Source organism: Plecotus auritus, assembly GCF_963455305.1.
Source record: "Plecotus auritus genome assembly, chromosome: 3".
Taxonomy (NCBI): Eukaryota; Metazoa; Chordata; class Mammalia; order Chiroptera; family Vespertilionidae; genus Plecotus; species Plecotus auritus.
The window spans coordinates 215,978,124-215,999,393 of record NC_137772.1 but is presented as its reverse complement, the minus strand read 5'-3'; the positions used below and the strand labels follow the sequence as shown (position 1 = coordinate 215,999,393).

The window sequence follows — 21,270 nt, the reverse complement described above, 5'->3', positions numbered from 1 at the left end:
ACGGTCGCCCGGAATTCAGAACCTTCGCCCCGGGAAGGTGGGACGCTCGCCAATTTCCTCGGCTCTTTGCCCTGGGGTCTCAGCCTTCTTCCCTACCTGCTTCCCCTCGGGGCAGTGACCAGCTGGGCCTTCTCGCAGCCCTTGGCTTTGGGACTCGCACGCCTTTACTGTGGAGGTGACAGGGGTGACGCAAGAGCGTGCTCATCACTGTTATTACTGTACATCTTCCCTGCCCTTAAATTGAGCTTCTTGAGAGTAACACCCCTCTAGGTCATCACCGGCGCCCAGCGCAGTAATGACTGCAGTGCCCGGGGTCCGCCATGCACCCCAAATCGGAAAACAGAAGAGAACTGGACATTAGAAAACCTAGCCTCGGGCCGCTCCCCCGCTCCCCACAGCCTAGCGCGGTGTCTCCCAGGTCTCCCGCCCCGGCTGAGGCCCGCTCGCCGCCCTGGAAGGTGCTGAGAGGAGCTGTCTGTGGAAGGGCACTGCCCGGCCGCAGCTCCCGGGTGCGATGCCCCGCTCCGCTCGCACAGGTCCTTGCGAGGCCTTAACGAGATACGCTGTGCAGAGGCTGCTGAACTAGATAAACGGTATCTATTAACTTTGCTTCTTTCCACACTTATAAATGAAGATGACGATAAGTCAATTATAGGTTTTTTTTAAAAAAAAGAAGCAAGAGGTGGTGGGTTTGAAAGGGATTTGTAAACGGAATTCCTAGACTAGTTTCAGATCTTCCTTCACAATCTAATTAGCAAGACAGAACATACACGTGAAGCAACCTATCAATGACCCAACAGAATGTTTTTCTTACTGCAAAGTCAGCAGGGTGGTGCAGCTGAGCAACTGTTGACAAGGCTCAGAAAAGGACAACCAAGGAAAGTACCTGGAAGAAGCTGACGTCGATCCACGTCTTCAGTGGAGTGGACTAAACATTGTTTTATGGTTTCAGCCTAATCATTGATTTATCAAAGCAGCCTATCAAATCCACTTAGACCGTTGTGCTGAGACTATCAAGATATTTTAGTTTTCTAGAATTTAAAGAGAACATTAAATAATCTTGTCGCTTTGAAATATGATTTGGGGCCCTGACCCAGGAGCTCAGTTGATTGGAGCATCATCCCGTGGCAGGGCACATACAGGACTCCACCAATGACTGCATAAATAAGTGGAACAACAAATCAATGTCTCTCTCAAAAGTAAACTGGACAATTAACAGGTTTATATAGATTACAACCCAAAGTAAATTATTTTTCTTTTTTAAAAAATATATTTTATTGATTTTTTACAGAGAGGAAGGGGAAGGGATAGAGAGTTAGAAACATTGATGAGAGAGAAACTTCAATCAGCTGCCTCCTGCACACCCCCCACTGGGGATGTGCCCGCAACCAAGGTACATGCCCTTGACCGGAATCGAACCCGGGACCCTTGAGTCCACAGGCCAACACTCTATCCACTGAGCCAAACTGGTTAGGACTATTTTGCTTTTCTAGCCTCACTTTTTTACTACTCTTTGACTTACCTGGCACAATTACCTGGGCTATACTTGGTTTGTTTGTTTTTTCTCTGCCCCAATATATTTTCTGTGATATAATAATAACTAAGATTTATTTGGTACAATTTTTAGTATGTATCATCTCATTTCTCCCAACATTCCAATGAGGCAAGTACCATTGTTGTCCTCCATACTCATATGAGGAAGCTGAGGCATAGAGACGTTAGATAATTTACCCAGGGGCCCATAGGTAGTGAAGAGCAGACCTAGGAATCAAACACATTGTTTTTTACTCCAGGGCCTCAGTCCGTGTGTGTTGTGCGTGTGTGTAGGTCCACCTGTTGTGTAGCCTAACGGGTTGTGCTTTCCTTCTCAGAACCTTCATGACCTAGGGCCTCAGTTCTTAGCCGCTATATTCTGAAAAAGAGAAAAGACGTCCCTCATACCAGGTAGCTGGTCTGGTGCTATCAGTTGGGTCTTGGTGTTGCTGGGAACTGGCTGGGCACAGCTAGGCCTTGGTGCCTCCTATTGAACAAAGAGTTTCTGAGAAAAAAAAATTTTTTTTCTGAGAACATCAACACCAGGAAAGGTGGCTCCATGACCATGATGGATCAGGACAGAAATAAGACTACTCCATCATCATGTCTGAACACTGACAAAAACGTGGACCTTACTCAAGCCTCCAGATGGAATACACAAACTGAAAATATCAAACTAATATGAGTGGCTCTTACTTCTTTACCAGTTACAGCTTTAACCTCATTCTAATCTTCCCTTTTTCTACATAAGGTTTATTAAGCTACAGTCACAGAATTACCCCTGCTTCTTGACAGCATCTAATTTTACAGCAAAGTCCCCCAAATCACCTACCACAAACTCAAATCTTAATATAAGCCCTTTGTAGCACCCTCTTACTAAGATGCCTCCCAGTTCCTCATACTGTGTGTTCTTCCTGGCTGCAACAAGTATCGAGTTCAACTTGTTCAGCCACAGGTGTGTTCCTGGTGACCTTTGGCTAGAGAGCATTAACAATTTGGACTGTCCTGTACTGTGTATGTCGAGGAAGTGAAAAGCATACTATGTAGGCATTTCTTGCCAGTCAGAGAAACGGAACTGCTCTCCTATGTCCAGCCATATGATTGTCACCCCAAAGCTGGTGGGGTTCCACCCTTTTTGTAGATTCTATATAGTGTGTTTGCTACATGCAACCTTATCAAAAAATAGTGAAACAGATGATGCTGGAGTAATTGGACATCATTTTGCAAGGAAAAAAATAGAACTTTGGTCTGTCAACCCATTCCTTGCACCACATGTAAAATAACTCAAAATGGTTCATAAACTAAATGTAAAATTAGAAAGCTTTTAGAAGAAAATCTTTGTAATCTTGGGTGAGGCAAAAAATGTCTTGGATATAATACCTAAAGCACAATCCATAAAAGAGAAAAATGTGTTAAAAACTTATGCTCTTTGGGTGACACTTAAGAAAATGAAAGAATAAGCAACAGGCTGGAAGAAAATATTTGCAAAATACATATCTGATAAATACATATTCTGTGTTCAGAATATATGAACTACAATAAGACAAACCAATTTTTTAAAACATAATTGAACAATATCCATAGAAGATAATGGATGGCATAAGAAATGATGCTCAAGATCATTAGTCATTAGGGAAATGCTAATTAAAACCACAATGATGTATCACTACTTGGTTAAAATAAAAATAATTGCAAATGCTATTGAGGATGTGGAAAAACAAGAACATCCAAACATTGTTGATGGAAATGTAGAATGGTAGAAACACTTGAGAAAATAATTTGGCAGTTTCTTATGAAATTAAACATACACTTACTATATGACACCTAGATATTTACCCAAGAGAAATGAAAACATGTTCACACAAAAACTTGTACACACATTTTATAATAGCCAAAAACTGGGGACAATCTAAGTGCCCTTTAATTGGTGAATGGATAAGCAAATGGTGGTGCATATATACAATGAAATCTACTCAAATGAAGAGACCAAACAATATAAATGAATCTCAAATGTATCATTCTAAGTGAAAGATGCAAACTCAAAAAGTAGTTGGGAGCTGGAAGGGGTTAACTACTAACGGACTTGAGGGAATTTTGGAGGGTGATGGAACTGTTCTATGTCTCAAGTGTGATGTGGGATACACAATGTACACATCTTTCAAAACTCAGAACTATACACTAAAAAGACTAATTTTGTTGTATTAAATTACATCTCAATAAGTTTGACAAAAAAGAAAGATGCTAAAATGGAAAAAAGTTGGGATGATGTAGGGCCAATATGAAGACTCTGAAGTAGCACACCTGATATTAAATTCTAAATCTAAAAAAAGAAAGAAGATGGAAAATGTGCATTATGAAAGACTTGCCCTTTTTTTTCATGTAGAGTAACAACTGATTGTACATTGAAATGACTTTTTTAGCAAAGAGGAATTACTTGGTTTATAGTAGAGTAACTTAAAACTGAAGTTGACCATCACTGCCAACTGCTGATCAATCACAGATGAAGATTAAGCATCTCTGAAGCTATTGGAACTATGGGAAAATAGAATTGTCTTTCAAAAACTCTGATCTAGTTTTTCAGGAACATGTTCATTGCACAAATGTGCTTCCTGATGCTGTATTGTAGAGGTAAGGAGTATTTGAAAGCAGAAAGTAGCCAACAGTGCTCAAGTGTGGTGAGCAATTAGGCAAAAACATAAAAGCAAATTGAGCATCTTCAAACTCTAGTTGTATTACTGAAATTACCATGAAGTGCTGACCTTTAGGAACATAAGTGGCTGCTCTTTTAGACTTGGGGAAGGGACTGAACTAGAATGATTTAAAATGTGCAAATACATTTTGTAACCTCATGTGGTTTGAGATCTAATATCCGGGTGAATTAATTTGAGATTAACTTCACAGTTCATGCTAGCAGTTCTGCTATTAGAAGTCACCAATAATCCCTGCCACAGTGGACAAAGTTCTCCCACCCACCAGTGCTCAGAAGGCCTGCTTTTGGTGGACTTCCTAATTTTCCTTTTCTCCAGGGGCAGTAGAGGCCAGAGTCTTCATTCTGCTTAAGCGCTCCAGGCTCCTTTTTTTTTTTTTTAATATATTTTATTGATATTTCACAGAGAGGAATGGAGAGGGATAGAGAGCTAGAAACATCGATGAGAGAGAGACATCGATCAGCTGCCTCCTGCACACCCCCCACTGGGGATGTGCCCGCAACCAAGGTACATGCCCTTGACCGGAATCGAACCCGGGACCCTTCAGTCCACAGGCCGACACTCTATCCACTGAGCCAAACCGGTTTTGGCACTCCAGGCTCCTTTTAAGAAGCCCTTAGAGAAGACTGCATAGTACCTGGGAACCTTCCAGTTTCACAGAATTCAGTCTTGCTGTTTCCTGTTTGAGTATAAAACTTCATTAGATGGCCATAGAGCTGTTCTCTGCTTAAAAGGTCTCAATGAGCCCACTTGGTTTATCTACCAACTCTTCCAGCATTAGTAGTTACTGTTGTCTTCGTTTTCCTGGAGTTTCTTGACTTTGGGACTCTGCCAAGGTAACTTTTCCTGAAGAAGTAAAACTTTGGGTCAGGCATTTTGTATCTGGCGTGTCTTTGGGGTCAACCAGTTGCACTTCCAGATCTTTCACAGAATCATCTTTAATTTGTATATGCTTAGCCAGGGGCTGCATTTCACCAGTCTCCCCTAGCATCTCTTCCTCCTGCTCAACCACAGTAAATTGTAAAGAAGAAACCCCATCTGACTTACCTCCCATTTTTTAGTTCAACTTCCTTTTTGCATTATTCCTGCTTCCAGCTCTGAATTCTCTCTAAGTCTCCTAACCTGGACCTGGGACAGAGAGTCAGTAATTACTGAAGATTCTCTCTTATTGTTTCTGTCCGTTGCTAAATTTGTTCTCTTTTTTAGCCATTGGTTTGTCTGACTCATCTCTCCCTGTGACTTGGAATTTTCTTGTGTGCACACTGGAGGTGATGTTCTCTCTTCCAATAGTTCCGAAAAGGAGGGCCTTCAATTATGAAAGGCAAACCATTAACCAATTTTAATAAAATTTAATAAAATATTAAATAGTGCTTTTCATAGATCTTATGGTCTTAGTGAACCATTTTAGAGTAGGAAATCGCTTTACTAAAAGGGACCATTTTTTTTTGTAAGAAAGAGAAACCCACTTGAGCTGAAGTAAAAAAGGAGGTGGAGTTGAGAAGATCTTTGTGTAAATATCTCACGGAAGACAAGGGCACTGTGTGCATCCAGACCTCATGAGGAGCTACAGCCATGAACTGGTAGACTCTGTGACCAAGGGAGCTACCCTCTGCTTTTCTCTCTCTCACCCCTAGCTTCTCTTTTGAGAATTTCCTTATTCCCACTTTCATTATCTTTCCATGTCCCTAACCAGATCAGCATCAAACAGCTTTCTTACTAGAATCATTGATACCCAAGTCTATATGTCTGGGGGAAAATAATCTAAGTACCCCAGTTTGAGTCTGCCTCCTACCCCTGGTTCTACCCTATAGAGTGGTAGAACACTAAATATCCTGTAGTCTGATTCTGCTACATGTCCTGCTCTTCCTATGGGCTATTTGGCTTTGCCTGGTTCCTCTCAATAGTTTCCCTCATTACTTATGGTTACTATAGCCTTTGTTTCTTAGAGTCAGGAGAATCTAACCAAAACATTGGGCATTTGTTATACACCAGCCATATGTTTAACACTAGAAGATAACAAAAATCTTATCATTGGGGAGTTTACAGTCTAGATAAAGGCAAGACAGATGCACATTAAGTGTTTTTAAATCATTAAATGATATCACAAGTAAATGCCAAAATGAGTGGTCAGAAGAAGAGGACTGAATGAATGCAAGAAAGATAGATATGGATGTGGGCTGCAGAGAGCTCCTAGGACAGAGAGGGGGAGGAAGTTATCTTTTAATAAGTGTTAAGTGCCTGCTTTTATAAGGACTTGAGCTGGATACTTATAAATAGGCAGAGTATAATGACTACTATTTCCCACCACATCCAGTATAGATGTTAGACCCATGCAGAGGACTAGTAATAAACCTAAACTACTTTACCTTGGGGCAAAGCATCCAAATGGTAGCAGAAACCTTTTCAATGGTAAAGAGTTAAATGGGACTTGGCAAAGGTGGGCAAGGTGGAGCTTTAAAAAAATTACAGAGTAGAGCAGCCCAAAGTTGAACTGATAGGGTCCTTTATTGTCATCTACAATGGTTGATTATGTTTACCACTAGAGGCCCGGTGCACAAAATTCGTGCACAGGGGTGTGTGTCCCTCAGCACAGCCTGCACCCTCTCCAATCTGGGACCCCTTGAGGGATGTCCGACTGACCCTTTAGGCCCGATCCCAGTAGGGCAGTCGGACATCCCTCTAACAATCCAGGACTGCTGGCTCCCAACTGCTCGCCTGCCTGCCTTCCTGATTGCCCCTAACTGCTTCTGCCTGCCAGCCTGATCACCCCCTAACCACTCCCCTGCCAGCTTGATTGATGCCTAAGTGCTCCCCTGCCAGCCTGATTGCCCTTAACTGCCCTCCCCTGCAGGCCTGGTCACCCCTAATTGCCCTCCCCTGCAGGCCTGGTCACCCCTAACTGCCCTCCCCTGAAGGCCTGGGTCCTTCCCAACTGCCCTTCCCTGCAGGCCCGGTCGCCCCCAACTTCCCTCCTCTGCAGGCTAGATTGCCCCCAACTGCCCTCCCCTGCTGGCCTGATCACCCCCAACTTCCCTCCCTTGCAGGCCTGTGCCCTCCCAACTGCCCTCCCCTGCCGGCCATCTTGTGGTGGCCATCTTGTGTCCACATGGGGGCAGCCATCTTGTGTGTTGGAGTGTCGGTCAATCTGCATATTACTCTTTTATTAGAAAGGATAGAGGCCTGGTGCACGGGTGGGGGCCAGCTGGTTTGTGCTGAAGCGTGTCCTGGATCAGGGTGGGGGTTCTCTTGGGGTGTGGAGTAGCCTGGGCGAGGGGCCTGTGGTGGTTTGCAGGCCGGCCACACCCCCCGGCAACCCAAGCGGAGGCCCTGGTATCTGGGATTTATTTATCTTATATAAGTGAAATTTTGTAGCCTTGAGTGGAGGCCTGGGCCTGCCAGGGTGTGCGGAAAGCTTGGCTTCCTCCATCACCGGGGGCAACCCAAGCCTCCTGTTTGCAGCCATCTTGGTTGGGTTAATTTGCATACTCACTCCTGATTGGCTGGTGGGCGTGGCTTGTGAGTGTAGCGGAGTGATGGTTAACTTGCATATTACTCTTTTATTAGATAGGATGAGTTGGGAGACTTACTCAGTTAACATTTCCCATATGACCCCAGAGCACAATATATTTTTCTGGGATTTGTGTGAATTACAGTAAGAGAGCCTCTCAGTTTGGCCTGTATTTGGGAGCAAATGACCACCTGAGAGGTATGGTCCCTCTTGTATAGAAAAAACCTGAGAGTATCTAGCATCCTAAATCAAGTCCTCTGTAACCAGGATAAATGGATTTCTCTTAAGTGAAGCACTGATATCAAACAATATCACAAGACAAATGAGTTCTGGGAGGGGAAAAGCTGTTTTAGGGTACCTTTTGATACTGTCCTTTGTACTCACATTGAATGTGAAGGTAACAGCCATAAATCCTTCTCCAAAGTATGAAGGAGCTAGCATCAACTTCTCCCTAGATCTAAAACTGCCAAGCTAAAATTTGTTATCAGTGACTGCTGACCTACTTTCTTTCCTTGCTTTGAGGGCACATTACTTTGGGGTCTAATCATTTGTTTGCCAAGAGATTAATTAGCTTTTGAGAGCCTCTGTACTAATTGATAGTCCCAAAATAGACCACTAGTCCCACTGCCTATTGCTTCTTAGGAGGACAGATTATAAGAGTGACAAAATTTGAGGGAGATGTGTGTGTTAGAGCCTTTATGCTTCTGGAAGATGTGACCGACCACCTCCTTGACTCAGTTGGTCTCTGGCAGGCCGCCTTATCTGCGCCCCTCCCCTCCTTCCCTCAAGACGCCCAGAGCTTGAGTAGATTGAACCTGAGTGTCAAGGTGATGTGACTAGGCAATATGATGTGGTGAATCCAAGTCCAGGTGCTGTAACCAGACTTGGGTTCTAATTAGGACTCTACTATTTTGGTCAGGTTACTTGCTGGGCTTATTTTCCCTGACCTCTAAAATGTGGACTAATAATAGACCTCATCTCCTAAGACTGTGGTGATGATGGTGATGATCGAGTAACAGATGAAACTGCTCACCCACAGACTAAGTACTCAGCACATGGTAGCTGTTTGCATAGACCATGGTAGCTGTTTACAACATCCTCTCCCTTAAAGCTGGTGAGGTCTGGGAATAAATTGGATCTGCTGGGACTGTCAGCTTCATAGGGGCTGAGGAACATGGATGTCTTTCATCAAGTCGTTGGTCAATGTAACAATCTATACCCAAACGTGTAAAACATATAGCACTCGCCCTGGCTGGTTTGGCTTAGTGGATAGAGCATTGGCCCACGAACTGAAGGGTCCCAGGTTCGATTCCAGTCAAGGGCACATGCCCGGGTTGTGGGCTCGATCCCCAGTCGAGGGCATGCAGGGGGTAGCCAATCAATGATTCTATCTCATCATTGATGTGTCGATCTCTCTCTCTCTCTCCCCTCCCTTCCTCTCTGGAATCAATAAAAATATATATTTTTAAAAAACATATAGCACTCTATTTTCTATAACTTGCACTGATGCTCTCATCCCCTTTGATGGCAGGTGAAAATCACACAAATTTGCCAGTTATTAAGGATAACTCAGTCTCTTTGCATTACAAAGAATATTTTTAGAGCCAACTTAGCCTCTTCAGGGAGAAATGCTTAGTCTTTCAGGTTGGTCTTCCCCACCTTTTCCCTTCAAGTGGCTATTTGTTGTACATGACCTCATGGCAACATAGAAGAGGTGGCTGCTCCATGAATGGGCTCTTGGGCTCTCCACTAGATCCTCACTGGTATTTCAGGCTCTATCTGAATCTGATTTTTAGTGCCTTCTCACTCTGACTTCTAAACGTTGAGTCCCAGCACTCATGCTTCAAATACCTTAATCAAAAGTGACTCCCTAGATTAACTCAGTTACTCATCTAGTTCTAGTATCATGGCTTTAAATATCAAGTGTTGGTGAGGATGTGGAGAAACTGTAACCCTCAGACATTGCTGGTGGGGGTGTAAAATAGTACAACCACTTTGGAAAACAGTGTGGCAGTTTCTTAAAAAGGTAAACATGAACTTACCAAATGACCTAACAATTCCACTCCTAGGTATCTGTCCAAGAGAAATGAAAGCATATATCTACACTAAGACTTGTATGCAAATATTCATAGTAGCATTACTCGTAATAGCCTCACTGTAGAAACAACCAAAATGTTCATCAACTGAACAAAATATAGTACAGTCAACTCTCATTATTCACGAACTCCACATCTGCAAATTTGCTTACTTGCTAAAACTTATTTATAACCCCAGAATCAAGACAATGATTTCCTGGTCATTCTCACACATGTGCATGTGCAGAGCAGCAGAAACACTGAGTCATCCAGCAAACATGTTCGCAGCAGAGGTCAAAAGGCCACACTTTGCTTTCTTATTTCAGCTTTCTTACTGTACACGAATGTCCTTTTGCAGTCTAGTTAATGTCATGCCTTGTGTTCCTGACTAAGCATGAGAGGTTATGATATGATGAACTTAATGGAGAAAACACGTGTTAGATAAGCTTCATTCAGGCACTAATTACAGTGCTGTTGGCCATGAGTTCAGTGTTAATGAATCAACAATGTACTGTATATTAAATAAGGTGTCTTTAAACAGAAACACACACAAAACAAGGTTATGTATTGATTAGTTAATGAAAATGACATTTTTTAGAAACCTAACTCTGTATTTTCCCTGAGGGCAATAATTAAGTATTTGCTATGTTAGTGTCTGAAGTGACTTTATAAAATGTAACAACCAGGAATAACAAGAACAGACTGTAATCAAGTGCTGTTTAATAGTAAAAAGGAACAAACTACTGATGCATGCTACAACATACATGAACTACAAAAACATTATGTATGTATGTAGGAGAAATGAGAAATGAGATTTAAAAATGTCACTTTATAAATATAGAATTAGGTAATTTTATTATTAAGCAAAAAATACCAGAATGCATGCAAATTACAAGTCGCTACAAAACTAGAGTGGATTTTCAATTCTATTTATCTGGAATTAAAGCTACAGTTGTTACATATCATCCTACTTTTAATAAATAGAATCAGGTTTTCAATTTGTGTTAATAGTGACGTTGGGCTTATTCTGATACTGTCTTTTTCATAATTCTTTATCAGCCTTACTCTGATGTACTGACTTTTATAATTTATCAGGCTAATTCTGATATTCTCTTTTTCATAATTCTTTATCACTGCCTCCTATGGTTGCATCTGCCAGTGTATCTAAGCACATATAATTAGTCACGTGCTTCACCATTTCTCAGTGATGTTTCTGACCTCTGAAAGAAGTCGGATGCAAAAGACTACGTATTGTATGATTTCACTTATGTGGGATTTTCAAGAATAAGGAGAGAGAAACATGTTAAACAACAGCACATGGATGCAACTAACAAATCCAAACTGTGGGAGTTCTATAGGAAAAAATGACCCATTTTATCATAATAAATTGCAAGTGGAAAAAGACACTGAGGGGGAACCTATAGATTAAAAGAAACTTAAGAGTCATATCAACCAAATAAAGTTATGGGCCTTATTTGGGTCCCATTTTCTTACTTGCATCCCATATTACAGACAGGGGTTTAATTCCTGTACTAGACAACTCACTATGTAAAGCTGCTAGAAATTAAGATGAAATGAAACAAAAACACAGTGGGAAAATGGGCAAAGTACAAGAACAGAGTTCCCAAAGAAAGAGGAAAAGGAAGACGACAAATGCCTCTTAAATGTGAGAAGATGCTGATCTTCGCTCCGCATTCATCCTGAGAGAGCTGCAAATGTGAACTATCCTGAGATACTTTCTCCTCTGTCAGATGGGCGAAGACCCCGTTGCTTAGCAACACCTTCTCTTGGAAAGGCTTGTGGAAATATACACTGTCTTGCCTTGTACTGATGGAATGCCCAAAGAGTAACTCTTCCAAAAGGCAACTGGGCAATGAACACCATTACAAGCACTTTTACCCTTTGACTCAGCAATCCCACTTTTGGGAATTTATCCTAATGATCCACATGCAAATGGATGAAATGATGAATGTATGTTATTCATTACAGCATTGAAATGATTTAACAAACTGTGGTCCACCCACACAATGGAATACTATGCCCTTGTTTAAACAAAAAAACAAACAAACAAAAATGAGCAAATTCTATAAACTCATTTGGAAAGATCTCTAAGATATATTGTTGGGATTTTTTTGTTTTATTAGACTTAATGTTGACTCTAGAGTTACAGAGTTTGTCAGTTATATATGATTTAAACTTTCTTTAGGGTTCTTGGCTGTTCTAGTGCAGTGCATCAAATCTGCTGTTGCAAGGTGAATCGCACAAGGAAAGAAGAAAAAATTAGAAAAACACTGAATTACAGGTAAGGTGAAAAAAAACAACAACAAGAAAAGCAACTAGCCAGAAATGATGAAGCTCTCACAAGCTGAAGTCAGGCGATAGCACTGCCTGTTCACTGAAGGAGTTTTTATATCATCCATATAGTTGGGTTTCTTTCTATTTTCTTATTAACAGCACATTCTGTTATTTACAGAAGCATAAACTTAGTAAGATTTTTCTGCATTATTTCTAAGAGGCAAAACTGGATGTTGCCAGTCATTGACTCAGAATTAAATCTTTCTTGCTCATTCAACATAAGTCCATAGATATGCTTTTCCATTCTCAAACATGATTCAGATTCTTTGCTTCTTAGCTAATGGCTGGTGTGATTCAGCGGTTAGAGCATTGGCCCGCACACCAGAGGGTCAAGAGTTCGATTCCTGGTCAAGGGCACATACCTGGGTTGCAGGTTCGATCCCCAGAGCCCAGTCAGGCGCGTGCAGGAGGCTACCAATCGATGTGTGTTTCTGACATCGATGTTTCTGTCTCTTTCCCACACCCTCCTTTCCACTCTCTCTGAAAAGCAATGGAAAAATATCCTCGGGTGAGGATTAACAACAAGAACAACAAAAAAATTGGACATATGCACATTTTAACATTTATTTCATCTTAGTCATAGGACTTCAAGTTCTTTTTATTTCCTTTGTAATTTATAAAATTTCTACAAAGATGTTAAGTACTTTTCTAATCAGACGCAAGGACATCAACAACATAGAACTCACCTGTTGGGAACATAGGTTAATATTCGGTCCCTGAGCTCAGAAAGGACTGGGCTCGAGTTTTTCCTCTTGTACTTTCCACCTGCGTGGCCTGGGGCACGCTATTACCTCGCTGCCTATCCGTTTCCTCGCCTGTAAAGGGCGTGTCGTCAAGGAACCTCAGCCTAAGGTGATGGTGAGGATTGAAGTGGGAGAGGACGGGTAGCGTCCAGTGCTGAATGCTTTGGCTATTATTATTACTTTTAGGGGAAATACCACTTCCTCTTGGCACTGTAGTGAGCTTCTACTGAAAATACGTGTATTAAGTCAAGTTGTAGTTAATATTTAAATACTAAAATTGAGCTTTGCTTAAAATTTAAATAATATAGTGAATCACCAACAGGTGGCAGCATATCACAGTTTCTTCACAACATTGGACTGGCCATAGCGTCCTTGCTGGACAACTGGTTAGAATCTGTTTCCAAAGGAAGGAAGAAACTTTAGAGTTTGTCTCATTTGCCTCCTTCCATTTACATATATGGAAACCTGAAGGTGACGTGAAAACAAAGAGCACAATCTTTTCATTTGCCAGGAAAGGGGGGGGGGGCGTGGCTGAGGAGAGCCATCTCTGTGTGTATGTCACACTGAATTTGGGTTGTTTCCACAGGGCCCCCTTTAGCAGTCAAGTAAACTTAGACTATGTGGCAGAAAACATTTTCTAGTTTCAAATGGAAATCTCAGTTTTTGGAATAAAGAATATATTTCTTATTCATGCAAAGTAAATGGTTGATGAACGTCAAAAGATGGAGATTGCCCTTTCTCACCTTTTTTTTTTGCTATTTTCCAGTTGGCAGAGGCATTGCCCTTTGTTATATCACTGGGTCCTCACAATCAGGGGCAATGCTATCATTCCTGCTTTACAGACTAGTAGGAACAGAAGCTCCGGGAAGAAAATGCCCTCATGCGCAGGGGAATGTGACTTCAAATCCGGGTCACTTGTCCATTGTTTTGTTCATTCACTGAAAACAAGTGTTTGTTAAGTGTGCCAGTCTATGCTAGCTGCTGGGAACGCATAGGACAATGGGGAATACACCTCTCTAAGGTGTTGCTTGATGTCTGTCCTTATAGGGTACAGTGTCGGAACTGCACAACACCAAATTCCTGCCTCTTTTCACCACGCAGGCATCTGCACAGTGCCCTGCACACACAGTGGGTCCCCAACAAATATCTATTACACTGAGCGGCCTGAGCGTATCCCCAAAGACCCTTGAAGCCACTGGGTTGCAGTAATTGACAACATTAGTCAAATGTCACAGGCTCAGAACTATGTTATTAAATATCACAGGATATGTTGACATATGTATACTCTCTACTGCTCCATAAAGCACTTAGGGGCTGCAGGATGTTTACACATCCAATGAAGTCTTTGCGTTTTGATCTATAGCCCCCAGACCTCTTTCAGAATGCCCCGGAAAGCGGGCCCTGCATGGCCCCGGGTGCACGGCTAGATGGCAGTAGCAGCCCACGCTGTTCTTGGGCTGGGTCAGCCGCACATTCAGAGGGTAAGGAGCCTTTAGGAGTAGCTGGTCTATCCCTTCCCGTTACAGGCAGGAAAGCTGAGGCCCCAAAGGGAAAGATACCTGCCGAGGCCAGGGAGCTTAGGTGGCCAAACAATCTAAATGGACAGAATTGGGGGTTGCTGACTTTGGTGACTTAATAGTTGCAGGAAATTTTCCTTATGGATTCATTGAAAAACTATTTTAAATGTTTGGTGTAAAGATTTTTTTCCCCATAAAAAAAAACAAAACAAAACACAAAAAACACCCAAAAACAGCAGTACAAAAGAAGGGGAATGAAGTTAAAAGTAAATCTGCCTCCTACCATGACCCCTTATGCCCTCCCGGAGGTGTCCTCCCCAGAAGCCCCACTGCTACCAAGTTCTTCACTAACTATCCAGAGATATATGTAATTAAACATACACACAGAGTTTGGGTATTGTAAATGCACCTCAGTCTGTGTGTGATCAGATGGATATAATGTGCGCATGCAATATAAAGTAATATGAACAAAAGTGGGAGAGCCGTGGACCTCAGGAAAATGTCTCCTTCACCCTCCCAACCTCCCCTAAAAAAAAAAAAAAGTCCATGAAGTGGTTTCTAAACTCTGGAGTGGCTTTATTTTTACCACTTCTCTGTTGATTTAACAGCTTAACACTCTGCCAGCGGCACCTAGCGTGTCGATCTGGGTAAATCCTGCCTTCTGAAGCTCTCCCTGCTGTAATTAAATTACTGTAAATACAATTAGAAGGCCCCTCTAGGTGGTCTGGGTGACACCAGCCCCCAAGAAATTGTCTTAAGATATCTGAACCAAAAGTAAAGAGCAAAGTGGCGGAATCCCCTTAATCTTTGGGGGCCGACCCTTTGAGGATTTCTGGCCGTGAAATAACAGGCCGTCGGTTTCAGCACAAGCGGCACTTTCAGGAGATGTTTTTTCTCAACTATCACCGGCCTTCAAGGTGAGGGTGGGGGCTCCGGCCTCTGCTGCCTCCCCCGTGCCCCAGCCTCCACAGTGATTTGTGAATTCTGCTTCCCACCTGGAAGAGGGGGATCTGGGAAGCTGGTACTTTGCATCTAACACCTTTCGCATAGTGTTGGGAGCTGTTGCTATGTGGTCCACGTGTGTTGCTCAACAAGCTTAAACTTTGCATAGCCCGTGCTACACTAATTTGCGTCAATTTGTCTACATCATGCCAACAATCGTTGTGAGAGTCTTGAATAGAACAGACAAGGCTGCTGATAAAGGCTCTCGGAGCAGATGCCGCCAGCCATTATGCGGGGCCTCGCCATCCTAGTTCTTCACCATGGTTTCTTCATATCCTAGTGACAATGTTAGTTTTTCCACCCTGGGGTTGGAACTTTTTCTCTCTTAAACAATGGGCAGCCCTATACAACTGGCACTCCAACCTCCAGCAGACTTTTTTTTTAAGACACGGCTGTGGCTACATTCTAGTCCCAGGGTTTCCTAACCACTTTTTTTTTTTTTTTTTGCACGTTTCAGAGAAAGCAAGTAGAATTAAGGTTTTTAGGGAGAGTTTGTGCAACTGTGACCAGTGCTATTCTACTTACCTGTCATTGTGTTGAACTAAAATTTTAAGCCTAAAAAAGGATCAGTTTTTATGGAAAGATATTTTTGGCAAATAAAACATTTAGGACTAAAGACAGTGGAAGCAATACAAGACAACCATCGTGCTATATGAAATGTGGGAAATAACCTCACATTTAGAAGAAGCTTCCTTTTTTTTTTTTCAAAGCCAGATCTGGAAATGCATAGACCCCGTCAGTTTGAGGAATGCCCCAGAGATCCCAGGGGAGCTCATTTAATCTCCCACTTAGTCCGTGATTTAGTTTTGTCATTTTGCAATGCTTCTTCCCACATTAACCCATGAGTGATCTAAAAACCACCCTGAGAAAATGGATAAATATCCAAATGTTTGCAGTTAAGTGACAATATGTCTGGGGAGGAAGAACTTGATAATGGTTTATTCAACAAGTGATTACTGAGTGCTTACTATGTGCCAGGCCCCCTTCCAGGCGCAAGGGCACAGCTCTTGCTATTGTGGCACCTCGGAAACAGACACTAAATGACAGACCAGCAGATACCATGACAGGCAGTGGGGATGGGAATGCCAGGCGATGGGAGGGGCTAAGAAGGAAAAGTAAGAGGAGAATAGAGTCAAAGCGCTGCTTTAGATACAAAGCAAAGAGAAGATGTCACTGAGGAAATGACATTTGAACAGAAACTCAGAGGAGGGAGGGAACAAGCCTTGAAAACGTTAGTGGTCCAGGCAGAGGGAACAGTGGGAGCCAAAGTCTCTGAGACAGGAATGGCTTTGGATGTTCATCAGTGCAACCAGAGGATGGGGCTCTAGGGGGACAAGGAGGTAAGAGATGGAGTCCACAAGCAATGAGAATAAACAGGAAGGGCAAATGCTGCATTATCATGGGTATCTCCACCATTCAGTGTCCCAGTGAAGAGAGGAGGGCTGGCTGATGGGTCAGCATGAGGATTTGGAGCTGATTGAAGCCAACAGACATATGATGAGCTGCTCAAAATCACTAGTAATCATTATGAACTGCATGGGGCGTCCCCCCAAATTCACATGTTGAAATTCTAGCCCCCAGTGTGATATTAGGAGGTGGGTCCTATGGGAGGTAATTAGTTGAGGAGGGTAGAGCCCTCTTGAAAGGGCCTAGCACCCTTATAAAAGGGACCCCAGGGAGCTTGCTTGTGCCTCTATCATTCGAGGACACAAGGAGAAAACAGCCATCTGCAACCCAGAAGAAGAAGACCCTCACCAGAACCCCACCATGCTGGCACCCTGAGCTCAGACTTCCAGCCTCCAGAACAGTGAGAAGTTCCTGTTGCTGCTGAAAATGGTAGGCATCTCGACTTTCTAAAAAGCAAAAACAAGGTCAGGCAACCTGCAGCTTAGTGGGGTTTATAGGTTACCAAGAGCTATGAGGTGCAGAACAAGCCTGTAATGGGCAGAGACATTTGCCCAAGTCAGGGAGGTCAGAGGCTGCTGGAGCTTGCATTGGAAAATGAGCAGGAGATAAGAGAAGTGCATTCCCGGCTGGGGGACTGGTGCCACCGAGTCTACAGTATTTTGTTATAGCAGCCCAAACAGACTAAGACAGTAACGTTTAACATTTGCAAATTAGAGCAACAGTGAGATATAACTTCTACCAGTGACCTGGCAAAAATTAGAAAGCTGAGTAATGTCAAGTGTTGGCAGAGAAACAGGCAGTGGAGCCGTCATGTACAGCGGGTGTGATGGTGGGTGGTGGGTGGGTGCAGCTCTTCTACAAAACACCCCTGGCCCTGGCTTGTTTTGCTCAGTGGATAGAGCGTTGGCCTGCCGACTGAAGGGTCCCAGGTTCGATTCCGGTCAAGGGCATGTGCCGTGGTTGCGGGCACATCCCCAGTTGGGGGTGTGCGGGAGGTGGCTGATCGATGTTTCTCTCTCATCGGTGTTTCTGACTCTCTGTCCCTCTCCCTTCCTCTCTGTGAAAAATCAATAAAATATATTTTTTTAAAAAATAAAAAACACTCCTGAAATTACGTAGGCAAATCAAATATCTGAGATATCTGATGACCTAGCAGTGCGGTTCCTAGGATTCACATATTCCATGGAAATTCTATTTTGAAAAAAAGACCTAAGAATTTAAAAACAGGACTTTGTAAGAACTGCTCACCGACCAGGGCCTCGGGGACACCACGTCCTGGGTGCATGTCACCTTAGCACTGTATGTGCTCCTTTCACCAGGAGCGCAGCCTGCAGTCCCTCCGGGAACTGCCAGGGCCGAGCTCATACACACTGGGTGGCTGGGCCTCTTACCGGCCCACAGCAAGGCTGATGGCCACCCCTCCTTCCCTGCGTCCCTCAGAAGTCAGCCCACCTCCCCAGCATGTACAGGGCCCGGGCAAGGGTGCAAATGGAGGCCTAATACCACATCCAAATATCGAAAACTTATACATCAAACAGTTAAATATGCTCTATCTTCCATCCTGACAAGAATACCTTCTTGACGACCTGGAAGGCAGCCTCTGAACCTAGCATTCTTGGATCCCCTGGAGCAGTGGTTGGCAAACTGCAGCTCATGAGCCACATGCGGCTCGCGAGCCGCGGTTTGCCGCTCTATTGACTAATGAGTTTGCTGACCACTGCCCTGGAGCATAGAGGAGCCAGCTCCCAGCTGGAGCCTGTCCGCTGCCCTTCCCACCAGCCCGCACCAGAAGGAGACCTGCATGCACGTGTGAGGACACCCAGCCTGCATGCCACGCTCCAAACATGCTCCCAACCCTCTTTTTTTTTAGAAAGACCTAAAGAAGAGGCCTGCACAGGCCCTCTAGGTGAACATGAAACATTCCAAGGTCCAGATTACCCAGGTGAGCATGTCTCCTTGACCCTGTGACTCTGTCCCAGGAGGTGTGACAGCCATGTGGGGCCTTCTAAGGTGAGGGGACAGGGCACAGGCGGCCCTGCCTGGGTGGAAAGGAGTCCTTTGGGAAGCTAGGTGAAGCCGGGCTGCGGTGGGGCCCTGGAGACCATGTTATGGAAAGGAGTAGGCTTGATTTCCTAAGCCATAGGGAACCTTGATGGCTTTAAAGCAGAGCTTTATGGTAATAAAACTAGACATGATGGAAGTAGGACCATTTTGAGACTAAGGTCAAACTGCCCCAAATACTCAGAGGTATTACTTACTAGCTATGGAGCCTTGGGTGGTCCTACTTAATCTCTCTGGGCCTCAGTTTCCCATCTATGAGCCGGTGGATGAACAAGATTAACAATCTCAGTAACCCCTTCTGTCACAACATCGGTTTTTCTTGTCTGTAAAGTAAGTGGGTTGGAACAAACCAGGGATTTTCAACAGGGGCTCCAATGAGGGGTCTTGCCTTCCATCCCCCACACCAGACCAGTGAAATCAGGGTCTAATTTTTATTTTTTAAATATATTTTATTGATTTTTTTACAGAGAGGAAGGGAGAGGGATAGAGAGCCAGAAACATCGATGAGAGAGAAACATCGATCAGCTGCCTCCTGCACACCCCCTTTTGGGGATGTGCCTGCAACCAAGGTACATGCCCTTGACCGGAATCGAACCTGGGACCCTTCAGTTCGTAGGCCGACGCTCTATCCACTGAGCCAAACCGGTCAGGGCCAGGGTCTCATGTTTTAAATTTCCTCCAGGTGATCCTAACTGCAGCCGGGGTTGAGACTCTCTGATGATACCCTGGGGCAGGGGTCCTCAAACTTTTTAAACAGGGGGCCAGTTCACTGTCCCTCAGACCGTGGGAGGGCCGGACTATAGTTTAAAAAAAAAACTATGAACAAATTCCTATGCGCACTGCGGGCCCGGGACGAGTCAGCTGCTAAGCAGGACAGGCAGCGGCACCCGGCGGGCCGGATAAATGTCCTCGGCGGGCCGCATGTGGCCCGCAGGCCGTAGTTTGAGGACGCCTGCCCTGGAGGGTTCCTCTCCCACCTCTACCTGAATTTTCCCAACTGTGAGAAGAGCGCTTCGGGCAATATAGTCCAGTGTCCTGGCTTCTCTTATTTCTGGGACTGCAGACCTTCCTGAGACAAGTAGGGCTTTGTCAGAGGACAGGGCTCCGAGGGTCACGTGGTCACCTGCATTTGTGCGGTGTGGCCGGCGGGAGCTGGGGTTTGAAGCCTGGGCAGACAGGTGCTGCTCCCGAGAACCAGGCCCCACGAGGGGCGGCCAAGGTTGGCACTTGGCACAGAGAGGCCACTTCTCAAGCAGCGTGAACGTTCTGATGTTTCCGGGCATCTCCTCGGCCCCGCTGGGCACCTGCGGCCCCGGCTTCTTGGCAGGTGAGGAGGAGCGAGGAGAATAGGGCTTTTCTCGAGTTGTTCCCCAGAACAACATCTCTTGACATCTCAGCCTGTGAAAGCCTTGCTGGGGAGGCAGGAAAGGGAGTTTGTGTTCAAGTGGCACTTTCCAGCCCTACGTCCGGAGCTTAGCATGTTCTGGGCACCGTGAATGAGACCGGCTGACGCTTTGTATCAAATGTAAAGTGGCCTCTTTTCACACGGCTGGCACTGGAAGCTGATGACCACTCGGGTAGGATCCAGAGCTCTCCGGGAGCTTGGCAGGGCTGAGCACGGGTCCTGAATTGCAGCTCTGTGGGCAGCAGGGACAATGCCGCCTGCACCGAGTTGTCGCCACAGAGTGGGATTCTTAAGCCTGGAAGGGATGAAGATCCGTTAGGGATCAGCGAGCTGCCTCTGCCACCTGCCGCTCCGTCCTGGAGCCAGGTCTCAAGTGCAAAGACGATGGATTCCTCATTCCTCTAGGACAGTGGTCCGCAAACTCATTAGTCAACAGAGCGGCAAACCGTGGCTCGCGATATTGGATACCAAAGTATCAGCATGTCCAGGACAATCTCTGGGTTTACAGGAACAACAGGAGAGAATGTCCAGGACAATCTCTGGGTTTACAGGAACAACAGGAGAGAATACTGAAACAAGGACTGTCCTTGAAAATCTGACACTCAAATCAAAGGAATAGGGATCACTTTTTTAGATGTATGAAGCAGAAATTTTATTTCCAAGCTCTTCAGAGATTATTACACATATAAAGTATCCTTTTAAAAGTGTCCCACATTAAATCACAGGCCTGTCATTAAGACACTTGCGGCAGGAATAATTCGTTTAGTTTGTAACATTTTCACATTTTTAAAAAACCATTTGCAATGTTCTATAGGTCACATTTTAAACAATTTAAAAGGTATAAAGTAATGTTGTATTTTTAAAAAGTACAACCACAAAACTATACAGTAGAGGAATTTAAGAAGATAATGATCAAATCCTTTTCACATACCAGATGGGGCAGCCTAATACACAGC

The 21,270-nt window shown here is 44.1% G+C and overlaps 1 protein-coding gene across 2 annotated transcripts in view; it reads left to right on the top strand.

Annotated features, from left to right (window-relative positions):
• Positions 1 to 21,270, top strand: part of MTERF2 (mitochondrial transcription termination factor 2) — an 87,949-nt gene that overhangs the window by 37,734 nt on the left and 28,945 nt on the right. The window contains exon 4 of one of the 2 annotated variants that reach the window (XR_013960236.1): positions 12,031 to 12,126. The exons of the other annotated variant lie outside the window; for it this stretch is intronic. The gene's annotated coding sequence lies outside the window, so the exon portion shown is untranslated. The remainder of the gene's footprint in view (positions 1 to 12,030; positions 12,127 to 21,270) is intronic. 2 annotated transcript variants of the gene reach the window in all.